Consider the following 16,810-nt stretch of genomic DNA (forward strand, 5'->3'; position numbering starts at 1 on the left):
TTACTCCCCCCTTAAAAAAACATCGCCTGGATGTTCCAAGACAAAGAAACTTAAACATAAACACTGCAAAGTAAGCAGCACAGATTCTTTAACGCGCGTAATATGGCTTCAGTCGTACAACATGTATAATTTCTGGGCGTGCGCGTCGCCTTTGTGATGCTGACGTTCTGTCGGGAATGACTTCATAGTTCAGTGGTCCGACGCGGCGAAGGATTTTGTATGGGTCAGAGTATCGACGCAACAACTTTTCACTTAATCCGCGACGGCGAATTGGTGTCCAAACCCACACTTGGTCTCCTGGATTGCACTCTGCGTGGCGTCGTCGTAAATTGTATCGTCGGCTGTCGGTGCGCTGTTGGTCTTTAATACGCAGCCGTGCGAGTCGTCGGGCTTCCTCTGCACGCTGCAGGTAGGCGGCGACGTCGAGGTTGTCTTCGCTGGTTACGTGCGGCAGCATTGCGTCGAGCGTCGTCGTGGGCTCCCTGCCGTACACAAGCTTAAACGGGGTCGCTCTGGTCGTCTCCTGCACTGCCGTGTTATACGCGAAGATCACGTACGGCAAGATGGCGTCCCAGGTCTTGTGTTCAGCGTCGACGTACATAGCGATCATGTCCGCGATCGTTTCGCTCAGGCGCTCCGTAAGGCCATCGGTCTGGGGATGGTACGCAGTTGTTCGTCGATGGCTAGTGTGACTGTATTCCAGGATGGCTTGTGTCAACTCTGCCGTAAACGCCGTTCTCCTGTCCGTGATGAGCACTTCTGGGGCGCCGTGTCGCAAGAGAATTTGTTCGACAAAAAATTTGACGACTTCTGCCGCGGTACCATTTGGTAGTGCTCTTGCTTCGGCGTAACGGGTAAGGTAGTCAGTGGCCACGATGATCCACTTGTTACCCATAGACGAAGATGGAAAGGGGCCGAGGAGGTCCATCCCAATTTGTTGAAAGGGCAGGATTGGGGGCGGAATCGGGTTTAGTAGTTCTGCTGGTCTGATCGGTGGCGTCTTGCGTCGTTGGCACTCACGACACGTCTTCACGTAGTGGGAAACTTCGGCAGGCAGTCGCGGCCAGTAATACGTCTCCTGGATTCGACGCAACGTGCGCGCAAATCCCAGGTGGCCTGCTGTGGGCTCATCGTGCAACGCCTGCAGAATTTCTTGCCGAAGGGTTTTAGGCACTACGAGAAGCTGCGCGGTCTTGTTGGGTGCGAAGTTGTTCTTCACGAGGAGGCCATTGCTTAACGTGAAGGATGATAAATGTCGCCTGAACACACCAGGAGGGGAAGCGGTCTTTCCTTCCAAGTAATCGGCTAGCGCTTTCAGCTCAGGGTCTGATCGCTGTTCTGCGAAACTGCTGGCGCTTACCGGTCCCAAAAAGGCGTCGTCGTCATCGTCCTTCGGGGGAGCATCGACGGGAGCGCGGGATAAGCAGTCTGCGTCGGAATGCTTCCGGCCCGACTTATAGACTACAGTCATGTCAAATTCTTGAAGTTGTAGGCTCCATCTGGCAAGGCGGCCGGAAGGATCTTTCAAATTAGCCAGCCAGCAGAGCACGTGATGGTCGCTTACCACCTTGAATGGTCGGCCGTATAGGTATGAACGAAACTTAGAAGTGGCCCAGATGATTGCAAGGCACTCTTTCTCGGTCGTCGAGTAATTGACTTCGGCTTTTGTGAGGGACCTGCTAGCGTAGGCGATTACTTTCTCATGTCCGGCACTCTTCTGGACGAGAACGGCTCCTAGGCCCACACTGCTCGCGTCAGTGTGAATTTCGGTCTCGGCGTTTTCATCAATGTGGCCAAGTACAGGAGGGCATTGCAGGCGGCGCTTAAGTTCGTCGAAGGCTTCTCCTTGCGGCGCTTCCCATTTAAAAGGTACGTCAGCCTTTGTAAGCTGCGTCAACGGTTCGGCAATCAGCGAAAAGTTTTTGACAAATCGTCGATAATAAGCGCACAGCCCAAGGAATCGGCGCACAGCTTTCTTGTCGGCAGGTGGTGGAAATTGTGCGAGTGCAGCTGTTTTCTCCGGCTCTTGGCGAATACCGTCCTTGCTAGCGATGTGACCTAGGAACCGGAGTTCTTCGTAGGCGAAGTGACACTTCTCTGCTTTTAGCGTTAGTCCCGATGACTTGATGGCTTCCAGCACTGTCTGTAGTCGTTTTAGGTGGTCCTCAAAGTTTGACGAGAAGACAACAACGTCGTCCAAATATACCAAACAAATTTGCCACTTCAAGCCTGCCAGGACTGTGTCCATTACTCGTTGAAACGTGACTGGTGCGGAGCAGAGGCCAAATGGCATCACTTTGAACTTATAAAGGCCGTCCGGTGTGATGAATGCGGTCTTCTCGCGATCTCTTTCGTCGACATCAATTTGCCAATATCCGCTCTTCAGGTCCATCGATGAGAAGTACCTTGCATTGCAGAGCCGGTCGAGAGGGTCGTCGATGCGGGGAAGCGGGTAGACATCCTTCTTCGTTATGATGTTCAAGCGGCGGTAATCAACGCAGAAGCGAATTGTGCTGTCTTTCTTCTTGACCAAAATGACTGGTGCCGCCCAGGGGCTGTTCGATGGCTGGATTACGTCATCACGCAGCATTTCCTCAACTTGATCGCGAATGGCCTGCCGTTCTCGCGGCGATACACGATAAGGGCTTTGGCGCAGAGGTCGGTCGTGTTCGTCCGTTATAATGCGGTGCTTGGCCAATGGTGTTTGTCGTACCTTCGATGATCACGAGAAGCACTCCCTGTAGTTTCGAAGAAGACTGCGAATCTGGTTTTTCCTGCTGTGGGTCAATACTGGGTTGATGTCAAATGTGGGCTGACGGAATTGGTCCGGTGCGTCTTCCAGTGGTTGGTCGTGGAGGGCGAATACATCTTTGAGGTCGGCTAATTCGTCGAGAAAAGCGATCGTCGTGCCCTTGTTGAGATGCCGGTATTCTTCGGTGAAGTTTGTTACCAGCACCTGAGCTTGTCCTCTCCGGAATTACGCGATGCCTCTTGCGATGCCGATACCTCGTTCCAAGAGCAATCGGATATTTCCTTCGACGATGCCTTCAGCGGTTTCGATTTCTGTGCTACCTACGCTGACGGCGACGCTTGATCGGGGCGGCACGGTCAATTCTCCGTCGAGCACGTTTAGTGCGACGTGTTGCGTCGAAGTCGTCGTAGCAGGTAGGCTTTGTCTGCAGAGAACTTGATGAGTTTGGATCGGAGGTCGATGATAGCCCTATTTTCATTTAGGAAGTCCATGCCTAAAATCACGTCGCGGGGACACGGCTGCAAGACCACAAAGCTGGTGGGGTAAGTACGCCCATTTACGGTTATTCTTGCAGTACATCGTCCCGATGGAGTAATCAGGTTGCCACCTGCGGTGCGAATCAGCGGGCCATCCCAAGCGGTTGTAACTTTCCTGAGATGGGAGGTTAACGGTCCACTGATGACTGAATAGTCAGCTCCGGTGTCTACAAGGGCAGTGACTCTGCGACCGTCGATATCAACTTCAAGGTCACTTGTTCGCGTCCTCGCATTGCACGTGGGCCTTAGTGTCCGATATTGGCTCCGTCGTTTCTTCAGGTCATGGCCGGGGCATACCGTTGTTACTTCGCTGGGCGGCGGTGTCGGCTTTTCACTCTGGTCGTGTTGCTGTCGATGTCGTCGTGTGGAGCGGCAATGAAATGGTTGCGTCGTCGTTAGTGGTCGTCGGCGGCGGAGGATATTCGTCTTTTCGCCGTTGAGCAACCTCACCTCCAAAGGTTGCTGCCTTTTGTTTCCCCTATGGGGGCTAGGAGACCTTCCTTGCACGTAACCGCGGCGCGGCGACGCACATCGGGCATTGTACGGTGATGGGGAGCGTGACAGACGCCTTTTCGACGAGTGCTCTCCGCTGCGCAGGAAGTCATTGATTTCCAGTGGTCGCTCGCCAGGACGGGGTCGGGGAGCGTCGACAGCGAAACCACGGAGGCCGATCCGCCTGTACGGGCAGTGACGGAGGATGTGTCCTGCCTCACCACAATGGAAGCAGAGCGGTCGGTTGTTTGCTGTCCTCCAGGCATCGCACTTTCTGGGGTTTGGGGGTCGTTGGTAGGCTTGGCGGGCGGGGACCAAGGGGCGGCTTTCGGAAGTACGATGGTAGCGACGAGGGCTTGGGAGGTGGCGTCGGCTTGGGAGGTCGCGTCGGGGTGCAGGACGACATAATGCAGCTGCATAGTCCATCGCTGCTGATTCATGCACTGGAGCCGTCGGAGTCGTCGCTTTAGGAACGCCCAGCACCTGCTGAACTTCGTAGCGGACGACGTCCGCGAGCGTCGCCACCTGGGGTTGTTGCGATGATGGCAGCATTCGGCGGAGCTCCTCTCGCACGATCTCCCGGGTGAGGTCCCGAAGGTTCTCTTCACTTGCAGATGTGCTGGGGTTGTGGCCTAAGTAGTCCGGTTGAAGTGGTCGCTCGTAATGTCGCATCCGGCTGTCCAACGTCTTCTCGATGGCAGTCGCTTCCGTTTCAAATGCCGCCACGGTTTTTGGCGGATTTCGAACAAGATTTGCAAAAAGCGATTCTTTGACGCCTCGCATTAAAATTTCGACTCTCTCACCTTCAGTCATGTTAAGGTCGGCGCGGCGAAAGAGGCTCTTCATCTCTTTAATGTACGCCAGGACAGGCTCGTTAGGAAGTTGAAGTCTTGACTGAAGGAGGGCCTGGGCTTTCCTTTCGGACGACGCTTGAAAAGGCAGTCAAAAACGCTTCCTTGAAAATGTCCCTATCCTTCATACCGGCCTCATGATTTTCGAACCAAACTTGGGCATGTCCTTGTAGAACAAAGTAGACCTGCCTGAATTTCGCAGTGTCGTTCCAGCCGTTGAATTCTGCCACATGGTCGAAAAGGTCCATCCAGTCTCCAGCATCTTCATCCGGTCGTCCATGGAAGCAGGCGGGCTCACGGGGTTGGATGAAAACAAGCAATGCTGTAGGCTGGGCCATTGTCAGCGTCGATGCCTTCCGAGGTCGAGTGGGGTCAAGCAGCAGACCGTGTTCGGGTTGTAGGCCTTGAAGTCGGCGGCTGGCTCGGTGACCTGTAGGCTGGTCTTCCAGGGCGACAGGAACACGGTTTGGGTCTTCGCTTGAAGGATCAAAGGCAGCACCTCCACCAGATGTCACGTGGTGGTGACCAGGGTCGATGACAGAAATGGAGACACAGGCTTGATGGTACGGAAATTAACTCTTTATTGGGCTGACTTACGCCCGCAAAAGAACTAAGCAACTCGGCGGCGGTGATAGCAGCAAACGTGTTGGTGGATCGTCGAACAAAGAATGCTCGTCACACTCGTCAACGCTCAATTTAAAGGCTGCACAGAAAAATCTAGATAACGTCGCAAACAGCTACCAGCACAGGCTGGAACATTGTGGAAAGACACCCGAGTGGTCGGAACCTTCGAGACAGATCTCGGTGCATCTTGCGCTAGAACAAAACTGATAAAGGTGTGACTCGCGACATCAAGCATTAACAAACAAAGATTACGGAATTGATACGCGGTCCAGAATCAGAGTGATAAGCCTGTTTGCTGGCGGCTGATAAAAATCAACAAATACTGTTTTGAAGGTTTCGCGGCACTGTTATATCCCCACTCTTGGTGGGAGGCGTTGAAGTCTCCTACAATTAGCAGGGGGTTGGCTCCGACTGCCTTCATTGCTTTGCGAAATTATGTCTTGAACCTAACGTTGCGCTGCTGAGGAGAGCTATATATGTGTAGGACAAAAAATACTGGCTTCCTTCTTCCTGCCCGTGATGATTTCAACGAAAACCGACTCAATGTCGCGTCAGCTATGAGGACCATGCGGGGAACGCGTGCGCTCCAGCGCCGCCGGGCGGCGCTTCTCGCCTTCCGCGATCGACCAAAAATGGGAATCATATCGACAAAAGAAACTTCAAGTGCAGGCCCTCGTCCAAAGTAAAATAAGACAGTCCACCGATCGCTGGATGGCTGATATACACGATACCTCTAGAGGCGGAGCAAGAAAATTCTGGAACCATATAAGCTGGCTAGGGAAGAAGAATCAAAGAAAGCAAGATAGGATTCAAGATAACCAGGGAAATTGTTTAAAGGGAGACAACGCAGTGAACTGCATTACATCAGTTATAGCCGAGTCATTTAAGAACGACGATAGGGTAATCACCGCAAATCAGGAAGCAACACAAGGTAGCAGAATACAAAGCACCTTAGATTTGACCAATCTAAACTGGAAAAAGGCAGAAAAAAATATTCCTTAAAACGCATCTACAGGAATAGATGGAATTCCGATCTAGCTGATTAATGAACTCGGTCCAAAAAGTAATGAAACGTTGTTAAATCTTTGGAAACAGTCATAGCGAATAAGCAAATTCCGGACAGCTGGCGGCAGAGTAAAATGAATTTGATTTACAAAGGGAAAGGAGAAAGGATGCACATAAAATCCTACAGGCCGATTACCATAACATCTGTAATGTACAGGTTAGCCATGCAGGCGGTGAAATTAAAGATGCAAGCATGGGTTGAAAGTAACAAGATACTCGGAGAACTTCAGAACGGCTTTAGAAATGGTAGGCGCTTAGATGATTGCCTGTTCGTGCTTACCCAATGCATCGAAATATCTAGAGTGGAAAATAGACCTTTGTATTTGGCCTTCCTGGACATAAACGGGGCGTACGACAACGTAAGCAGCGAACTCCTGTGGAGCATATTAAAAGAAGGTAGCGGTTATGAGATAATAGAGTTCCTACAGGAAATATACCGGGATAACAAAGTAGAAATTACGTGGGAAGGGATAAGAAGTACGGAGGATGTCAAAGTATGCAAAGGATTAAGACAAGGCTGTCCTCTATCACCGGTGCTGTTCATGCTTTATATGATAAATCTGGAACGGAGGATACAAGACAGTAACCTAGGTTTTAACCTGTCATACAGATTAGGTGGAAAGGCGGTAGAGCAGCGCCTCCCCGGTTTGATGTATGCAGACGATATTGTGCTGCTAGCTGAGAGTCTGGAAGAAATGCAAACTCTAGTTAAGTATTGCGGAGACGAAGGGGACGCTCTAGACTTCAGTTTCAGCGCAGTTAAGTCGGGTTTGATGATTTTCAACGGCTCAACTGATCAGGGTGTTAAAATTCAAGGCCTTGAAATACCTAGAGTAGCAGAATATAAATATTTGGGTGTATGGGGAAACGAAGGATTGGCATACATTGGAAAGCATGAGCAATCACTTAAGGCCAAAGGGCGAAGGAATGCCGGGATAATGAAGCATAAGGCATTGTGGGGATACAATAGGTATGAGGTATTGAGGGGTATTTGGAAAGGAATTATGGTGCCCGGACTTACTTTCGGAAATGCGGTTTTGTGCCTAAAATCAGAGGTACAGTCGACATTAGAAACAAATCAGAGATCCGTTGGACGATTAGCACTAGGTGCGCACGGCAAAACTACAAATGAGGCGGTACAGGGAGATATGGGCTGGGCATCTTTCGAAGTACGGGAAGCTCAGAGTAAAATATTATATGAGGAACGCCTGAGGAAATTAATTGGACAGTAACAGATGGGCAGCTAAGGTACTTAAATACCTGTACCTAAAAAGCGTTGACTCACAATGGAGGAAAAGAACTAGGAAACTAACTAGTAAGTATGCTAGTAACAAGGACGGAGAAATAAAGAGCATTAAGCAACAGGTGAAAAACACAGAAGGTAAAAATTGGATAAATTCGATGGAAAAAAAACAGAGTGTGGAATTATACCGAAAGTGGAAAATGCAGATCAGGAAGGAAGATTTCTTTGATAACTCAAGAGGCAGTGCCCTACTTTTTGAAGCTAGATCAGGGTGCCTTAGAACACGCAGCTACAAAAAGAAGTTTAACAATGGAGATGACGCATATGCTGTATGTGGAAACTCCAGTGAAACGATTGACCATATTATACTCGAATGCAATGGTATCCATCCGGAAGTTGATGCAGGCGCAATCACTGTTCCTGAAGCTCTGGGGTTTAGAGATAACAGTGGCCGGGTGAATAAACCGGCGGTGGAAACTAGCAAAAAACGGCTGGAAGATTGGTGGCTTAAAAGCAGAGAAGTGACATAATGTTAGTAATGTAGGAGCAAAATTTAATAAATAGAATGATGGTTTAGTTAACCATTCTAAATCAATAATTAAGATATATGGAGAAAAATGAGCATGATAGCTACTGCTACCACCCCGTTTCAAAGGGGACGCTCCTATAATCCATTGATCCATCCGAGTGACATATGCTGCACCTTTCCTTTCCTGTAAACGAATTATAAAACGCCGGTGAACTTAGACGCGCTCAACATGGAAGCCAAGGAGAATTTACCTGCTGGCGAACGGCGTAGAAGACGAGAAATTTTTTTCTGATCCCGAGGTAGTCACTGAGAGAGAGAGAAACAACTTCTAATGCCAAAAGAGTAATCATTAAGGCATGTCGACACTGGGCCCACGAGACAAGCGTCATCTGCGTCTTCTTGTCTGAGCGCGTAAGAAGTCGGTCCCAGCTCTCCTCAGAGGGAGCTTGCTGTAAAGTTCGAGGGGGTGGTCTTCCCCTACATCCCCAAAGGGTGTGTGCCAATGTGGTCGTTACTGTACAGTCGCAATTGGGGCATATGGGGTCGTAGTCCCCGTCCGTAATCAGTGCCAATCTCGCATAGCTGAGAATAGAATTTGAAGTTTACGCAGCATGGTGGCCTGCGCTCTGTCAAGGTCAGGATGGGGAGGCGGGAAGCGTCGTCTCGTCTCTCTGTGTAGGTTGGTGATTTCGGCAAAAGTCAAGGGGGCCTCGGCGAAGGCCTCTGGATCCGCGGAGCCGCCCGCCCGGTTTGTTACACCTCGGGCTAGTCGGTTGACCCCTTCGTTCCCAGACTCCCTGCGTGGGCGGGTACCCAGACTAAGTGGATTTTATGATCGGGAGTGCGGCCGCGGAGTATGCGTGCGGCGGCTAGGCAGATAAGGCGTTTTGAATAATTTCGAATTGCACGTTTTCAATCACTAAGGACTGTGTGCGTACGTGGATCGGCGATGGCCAACGCGATCGCAGTTTCCTCTGCCGCGGTGGAAGAGGGAGCGCTAACCGTAGCAGCAGTAATAAGTGTGGAGTTTGGCATGGCTACGCATGCGACATAGAGATTGTCACTTTGTCTCGCTACATCCACGTAGTATGCATGGTCGTCTGTAAGGTAAGTGATGTGTCTCGGCCTTGATTCGACGGCATGCATCGTTGCGCCCAGCCAGCATATTCGTCGAAATGGGTTTAATCGTGAGGCGGCTTAAGATGGTGCGTGTTGCCGTATGGGACCTGGATCGAGTATGTCATGTTAGAGTTGCCAGATTACGTCTTGGGTGTTAAGACCAGCGCGGAAGCTAATCATAGTGGGAGTAAAGAGGTTGAGTTTATCAGTCTGCGCGTGAGGCAGCGGAGGTGGCTCAGCTACAGAGCCAGTAGCAGGCCCATGCATTTTCTTTTCTTCCTTCCTACAGCCACAACAATAACACTACGCATCTATTCTCAAGGCGAACCTTTGGCGCCTTCCTTATATTTTGTTTTTATCTTAGTAGAAGAAACGCATTTAAAATTATGACAGTATGCTGAAAACGCTTCAAGACGTGCAAATTATTATTGTTGCGGAAGCTGCGACAGCTCGCTCCACAGTAAAGAGGCCATTCCCGTTTTGTATAACTGTGGCAGTAAACAAATTAAATGTAGGAAAGCGCAAATAATGCGCGCATCACACCTGCACACATGTTTTAGCCCAAGCAGCAACTACTTTTCCTTGTATAGAGAAGGTCGCTGCAATATCACAACTAAGAAATCAAAGTAACGATACCAACCTTGCTAGCAATACGTTGACTAAAAAAATGCTGTTTCCGTGACGTTGTCGGTCCAGAACTACAGTGATTTGCGGCCAATTTTCGGAGAGCGCGCATAATTTTGATCCCAAAACGTGATCCTGGGTTATCTCGTCCAGAAGCGTGGAGCCCGATCACCCTTCTAAACGTAGACTACAACACTTTCGCTGCCATCGTGGTTGGCGCTTGAGGGGTGTGATGGCCTCCCTTATTGGTTGTCGTCAGATGAGCTCTTTTCCTGGCAGGGAAATACATAGTTGGTCGTATGCCACTCGAGACATTATTGATTACACACAGAGACGCTTAGCTAGTGGCATCTTTGTTTCTTTATATAAAGAAAAAGCTTTCGATCGGCTAGAACAAGGCTACATATTCGGCGTTCTGGACGCTTTTCAGTTTCCGCAAAATTTCATACACTTAATTAAAAGCATGTATGATGGCATTCAAAGCACACTGGTGATGGATAGGGGGGACAGTGTCCCTTTCCCTGTGACCCGAGGTGTCCGGCAAGGTTGTCCCCTCTCGCCTCGTTTGTGTGCTCTCAGCTTAGAGCTTTATTTGAGGCTGACAATTACAGCCCCGCCGGAGTGGTGCAGTGGTAAGACACCCGACTACTGTGCCGGAGTACCCGGGTTCAAACCCGACCTCGGCAGCTGCGTTTCGATGGAGGGGAAACGAAGAGGCGTCCGTGTGCTGTGCGATGTCAGCGTTGTTGTTTTGGCTGTAGGAAGAAGGAAAAGAAAATGCACAGGCCTGCTACTGGCTCTGTAGCTGAGCCACCTCCGCTGCCTTGATTTATTTATAGGAAGGGAAAGGCGCGGTAACTGTCTCACCTGTTTTCTGTGGACACCGCAACCACGCTGTAAGGCAAGGGAGGAAGGTGGAGTGAAAGTGGAAAGAGAGAAAGAGGAGCCGTAGTGGAGGGCTATGAACCAATTTCGACCACCTGGGGATCTTTAACGTGCGCTGAAATTGCACAGCACACGGACGCCTCTTCGTTTCGCCTCCATCGAAACGCAGCCGCCGAGATCAAGTTCGAACTCGGGTATTCCGGACAGTAGTCGGGCGTCTTACCACTGTACCATCCCGGCTGAGCCACCTCCGCTGCCATAAAAGAGAGTGGGCAGGAGTAGCATCTGCTCGAAAAGCAACTTAAGTGCCTAAGGAAGACAGGAAAACCACCCATTCCGGGCGAAATCCGACTTCTACTGTGTTAAGAACATTTATCGGACTGAGACGCTCAGCCGCCCAGCTAAGCCCAATTCCGCCTCCGCTCTTCCGCCGGCACCGCCGGCGATACCAGCCGCTTTCATGGAAGTAACGGTTGAAGGCCACACCGTTACCGCACAAGAGCTACTGTCAGATGTTTGGACACCAGTCCTGTATAAAGCCTACGCCTCCCGACCAGCCAGTTCGCCGAAACCACCTCGCCACTCCGAGAACGCTACCTCCGAGGCAGTTAAGCCGAACGCCAGGAACGCGGCGCGCGACGCCGCAGCCGCAACCGGGAGCGGCAAGGTGCCGGCCCGTCTAACACCTGCGACCAAGGAGGCTCGTCTCACAGTGCAGTGCAGCAAGCAGCTGCCACCACTCCCACCCAACGCTATCCGAGTGGTCGTTCGCTCGTGAGGTGAACTACGACTCCGAGACGTCCCAACACCTCGACTCTGGAAGGCAGTGCAGAGCCAGCTCCAAATTGCTCTACCGGACGACTTCTACCTGCGCATCCACCCGACCAACAACACTTTCACCATAGGAACAACACACCTCCCAACGGCCGAGACACTCAAGACGTTGACCTCCCTCACCATTGGCAACCAAACCTACCCGTTCGCGGCTTACGTGGCACCTCCACCGGGCTCTACCAGAGGAGTCACCACAAATGGCTATGATGACGAGACCCCAACGCAACTTTACGAAGACCTCGTCAGAAGAAATCCGGAGTATACCATACTAGCAGCCCGACGCATGGGAAAGACGCACTCCATTTTAATCACCTTCGACGCAAACGCAGTCCCACTTTCGATCAAATACATGGGAGCCATCCACCGCTGCACCCCATACCGCGGCAGTCTGGACGCCTGTACCAATTGCAGACAGCCGGGTCACCGTCACGAGGTATGCCCAAGCCCCAAGACCAACGTTTGCCCCCGCTGTGGAACACGACATTCGCAAAAAGACCCTCCTTGTACGCCCAAGTGCATTTTGTGCGAGGGCCCTCACCTTACCGGTACGGGATCGTGCAAGGGGCGAAACCTTCACCAGCCACGGAAACAGCCAAGCCACCTCCAAACGCAGCAGCAAGAATCGGTCGCATCCAGGGACAATTTTCCCGAGCTGTCGTCCGGACACGTCCAGCTCAGCCAACATAAGCAAGCCTCGACAGTACCGCTGAAACAAGCCTGGGACACCCCCAACTCTTCTCACCAGCACACGACACCCGCAACAGCGACTCTCAATCTACAACATGCCTTGGAGAAATCCCAGGAGGAGGCAGCGGCAGCCAAAGCAGAAGCTTCAGCAGCCCGAGCAGAAGCCATCGCCCTTCGTCAGCACATCGCCAAACTGGAAGCCCAGATAAGTGCTCTTGCCACTGGCTCTCCCATTCCCCCTGCCCCCGCTCTTACCGCATCCCAACCTCCACCACCCCCAACCCCACCCACCGCCCACACCTTGCCGAGCAACTCCCACCCTACTTCTGATTTGCTAGCAATAGAGGCTGACACAGAACCCCCTACGAATTCAACTCTGTGCACGACGCCCACTCCCTCCACCCCCATCTCACTAGACGACATACCAACCCTGCTTGAGTCCCTTGCTAAACGCTTTGAGGCAAAATTGCAGGACGCTATCACTCACATCAACCAGGAATGTGCAACCCTCAAAGACGCTGTAATCCACATAACACAAGACAACGCTACTCTTAATCACCGATTCGACGTGCTAACGCAAGGATTCTCTGACCGCTATAACGATCTTGAATCCCGGCTCAGTTCTTACGCAACGTGCCTCCCAAAGCGGGACCCCACCCCAAATAGACGAAAGAAGCCCAAAGCACCGGAAGGACAAGGCAATCCTATCCCTGCCGTAGCTCGTGACTCCCACCCACCCGTTATGGCTTCTCCCCATAATGACTCTCATGATGGCATCTCCGAACCGTAACCTTACACTCTGGCAGTGGAACTGCCGGGGCTTTGGCCAGAAGCGTCATGTGGTCCACCAACTGCTGTCCTGCGCTACGGGACCTGACATTCTTGCCCTGCAGGAACCCTCCAACCCGCTCAACCTCCCCGGCTATACTCCTATTCTGCCCACATCAGCCACACTCCCTCGCGTAGCGTTTCTAGTTAGTAGCTCAATTACCACTATCTCCCATCCCCTAGCAATTCAAGATATTGATCACCTTTCAATTGAACTTGTTCCGCAACACGCTCGAGCGAACAGCCTCTTCGTTCTGAATGTATATAGCCACCCTAAGTGCCTCAAAAGCAACTTCGAACGCCTCTTTACACTTGCGAAGCGCATAGCAAACAAGTGCCCCTTACTCGTCGTATGCCCCACATAGTTCCTGGGGTTACCCGCACGACACACCAAAAGGACGGCGGATGTGGTTAGCCGCGCAACAAACCGGCCTCTCTCTGCTCACTGACCCTACCTTTCCTACGCGCACGGGAACCAGTGTCTGCAGAGACACTACACCAGACCTTACGTTCGCACATCGCCTCCCTCATGCCACAAGGTGCAACACACAAGAGAATCTAGGTAGCGACCATTGCATCATCGAAATTCTCTTACACATTCAACTACCCCGCAGGCCTCCCAGAGGCTCCACTTTCACGAAGTGGGACTCTTTCCGATCACGTAGAGCAGCCCGCGCCTTCACCCCCATCATGGACATCACTGAATGGTCCAAACAACTACAAAGTGATGTCCGATCCGTAACTCTTCCCCTACAAGAGGACTTCCCAAGCGACACAGTTGACTCCCACCTCCTACATTTATGGGAAGCTAAATCAGGCTTAGAACGACGCTGGCAAAAGGAGCGTTGGAACCGCACACTTAGACGCCGCCTTGCCCGTCTTAACAAAGAGATAGAGGCGCATGCAGCGACTCTTTCACGACAGAACTGGGAATCACTATGCAACAAGCAAGATGGCAACATGAGTCTACCTCGGACCTGGAACCTCTTTCGACGCTTAATAGACTCCACGCAGTCAAAAACTACCCAAAGACATGACCTCACCAAACTCATGCATTCTTCCGATACACCTCCACTGGAACTTCTCCAAAAACTTAGACATCAGTACTTCCCTACATACCCTCCTGTAACGCACCCCGATTATGCAGGCCCCCCCTAACGACCTCCTCGACCAACCCATTACAGAAGCAGAGGTTCAGGCTGAACTCCAGAAACTTAACACATCCTCAGCCCCCGGTCCAGACGGGGTTCATAACAAGGCACTCCGGAATCTCGACGCTCAATCTGTTGCCGCCCTTACTGAATACTTTAACGAGTGCTGGCAAACGGGCACCATCCCACCGCAATGGAAAGAGGCCAAAATCGTCTTCATACCCAAACATGGGAAACCTCTGCTCACCTCTAACCTCAGACCCATCTCCATCACTTCTTCTGTTGGAAAGCTCATGGAGCATGTACTCCAGACTAGGCTGTGCCAGTACCTAGAAGGCAACAATCTTATGCCCACTTGTGTGTTTGGATTTCGTCCTGGGCTTTCGACACAGGACGTCTTTCTACAGCTCAAATAGCACATTCTCGACTCCCAAGCCTACGACACCAAAGCTATCCTAGGTGTGGACCTCACTAAGGCATTCGATAACGTTACGCACTCAGCTATCCTACAGAACCTTAGAATCCTGGGAGTCGGCGCCAGGATGTACAACTACATCCGAGATTTCCTCAGCCACCGCACAGCCACACTTACCTTCGACGACCACCGCCTCCCAAGCATCACGCTGGGAGCACGAGGTACGCCCCAGGGTGCCGTCCTCTCCCCTATTTTATTCAATATAACACTTCTTCACCTACCCCAAAACTAGCTCAAATCCCCGACATCCATTTCAGCCTCTACGCCGATGACATCACCGTCTGGACAAACCACGGCAGTGACGCCGAAATAGAAGAGCACCTACAATTGGCACTAACTACCATCGACACATACGTACGGGAGTGTGGCCTGACCTGCTCCCCTTCAAAATCAGAGCTCTTTCTCTACCGCCCCAAGCAACAGGACAACCTCAATCCTCCCATCTCCCTCACGCTAGGTACCCATTCCATCCCACTAGTATCCAAAATCCGAGTGCTAGGGCTAATGCTCCCATGGCGCGCACGGAGAAGTCATAAAGGCTCTCCAAACACACGCTCAACAGGCCACCCGACTGATTCGCCGCATAGCGAACCGCCGGGCTGGTCTGCGCGAGCGAAACACCCTTCGCCTCACCCAGGCTTACATCATAAGCCGCCCCGTATATGCCCTTCCATACCTACCCCTCCGACAGAAGGAGAGAGACCGGGTAAACGCGCTCCTGCGGAGTTGCACGAAGATGGCTCTACGCCTTCACCCCAGCACATCCAACGATCGGCTTCTCAAACTCGGTGTCCACAACACCTTTGAGGAACTTACAGAAGCCACCTTTACGGCACAAATATACCGTCTATCGAACTCAGAGACTGGCCGCGCTCTATTATCCAAATTAAACCTAAACCCAATTACACACACTACCAAGGGCGTCCCCCTTTCTTCTATCTTCCGCTCTAACCTCAATATACCCCCCTCCCCAAGAACATGCACCCTGAGCGAGATGGGAACCGCAGAATAGCAAGGGCTCGGGCCCTCCACAAACAGTATAGCGAGAACTATGCGGTGGTCTATGTGGACGCAGCGGAATATACGTCAGGCCACCGTATGGCCCTGGCGGTAGCCAACAATCAAGCAAAACTTCTAACCTCCAGCTCAATCATCACGAATTCGGCCATAGAGGCAGAAGAGGCAGCCATCGCGCTTGCTTTGACCTCTACATCTGCCAACATAATTATCTCTGACTCCAAATCTGCCATTCTCAACTATGCCAATGGCTACATATCTCGCACCGCTGCTCGCTTACTACGCTTCTGGCAGCCCCGGCACCCTGTAACCCTTATCTGGACGCCAGCACATGCCGGCCTCCCTGGCAACGAAGGGGCTCATTCTCTAGCCCGAGGTCTCACATTCCGGGCAGGAGGAGATGAGCCCCTTCTACAGGCCGAGGAGCGGCTGCTCTCCTTCCGCGATATTCGCTCATATTACCGGGACAAAGGAAGAGACTACGCACCCCCAGCCCCGGCCCTTACCATAGTGCAGGCCGCACACTGGCGACGACTACAAACTCGCACTGCTCCATACCCCATACTACTACATGCCAGATACCCAGACCAATTTCCCTCCTCATGGAAACTTTGTGGCAAACCAGGAGATTTCCTACACACCCTCCTCACATGCCCCACCTTCCCTCATCCCCCATCACCGACCGTGGTGGAGTCTTACTGGAAAACTCTACTGACCAGCACTTCTGCTCAAGACCAGCGCCGGATCTTCTCCAGTGCTATGAGAAGGATAGCGCTCCAAGGACTATCCTTCGCTTTGTAAGGGTGCCCTCCTCACAGTGAGGGAGCACCCAAGTGCCATGTAGGGGGCTTCGCCCCCACTATTCATATCATTGGCATTAAATGTTTTTACCACCACCACCTCCGCTGCCTCGTGCGGACAGTCCAGAAAATAGAAAAGAATTAAAAAGAAGAGGGAGAGAAACACGCGCGCCGCAACAACAGCCGTCGTCTACCACCGAAGCAGTGGCGGGGGCAATGATGGCCTACAACAGATATAATTCGGTGGCTGGCTAGCCCCCGCCGCAAGCGGCGTTGACTACCGTCCCAGCCGCATAGG

General features: G+C 51.8%; 1 pseudogene; it reads left to right on the forward strand.

Annotated features, from left to right (window-relative positions):
• The first annotated feature begins 11,180 nt into the window (after positions 1 to 11,180).
• LOC146179705 (uncharacterized) lies at positions 11,181 to 13,031 on the forward strand (annotated as a pseudogene).
• The last annotated feature ends 3,779 nt before the right edge of the window (positions 13,032 to 16,810 follow it).

The sequence above is a fragment of the Amblyomma maculatum genome, chromosome 9 (genome assembly GCF_055883805.1).
Source record: "Amblyomma maculatum isolate TAMU_Amacu chromosome 9, ASM5588380v1, whole genome shotgun sequence".
Taxonomy (NCBI): domain Eukaryota; kingdom Metazoa; phylum Arthropoda; class Arachnida; order Ixodida; family Ixodidae; genus Amblyomma; species Amblyomma maculatum.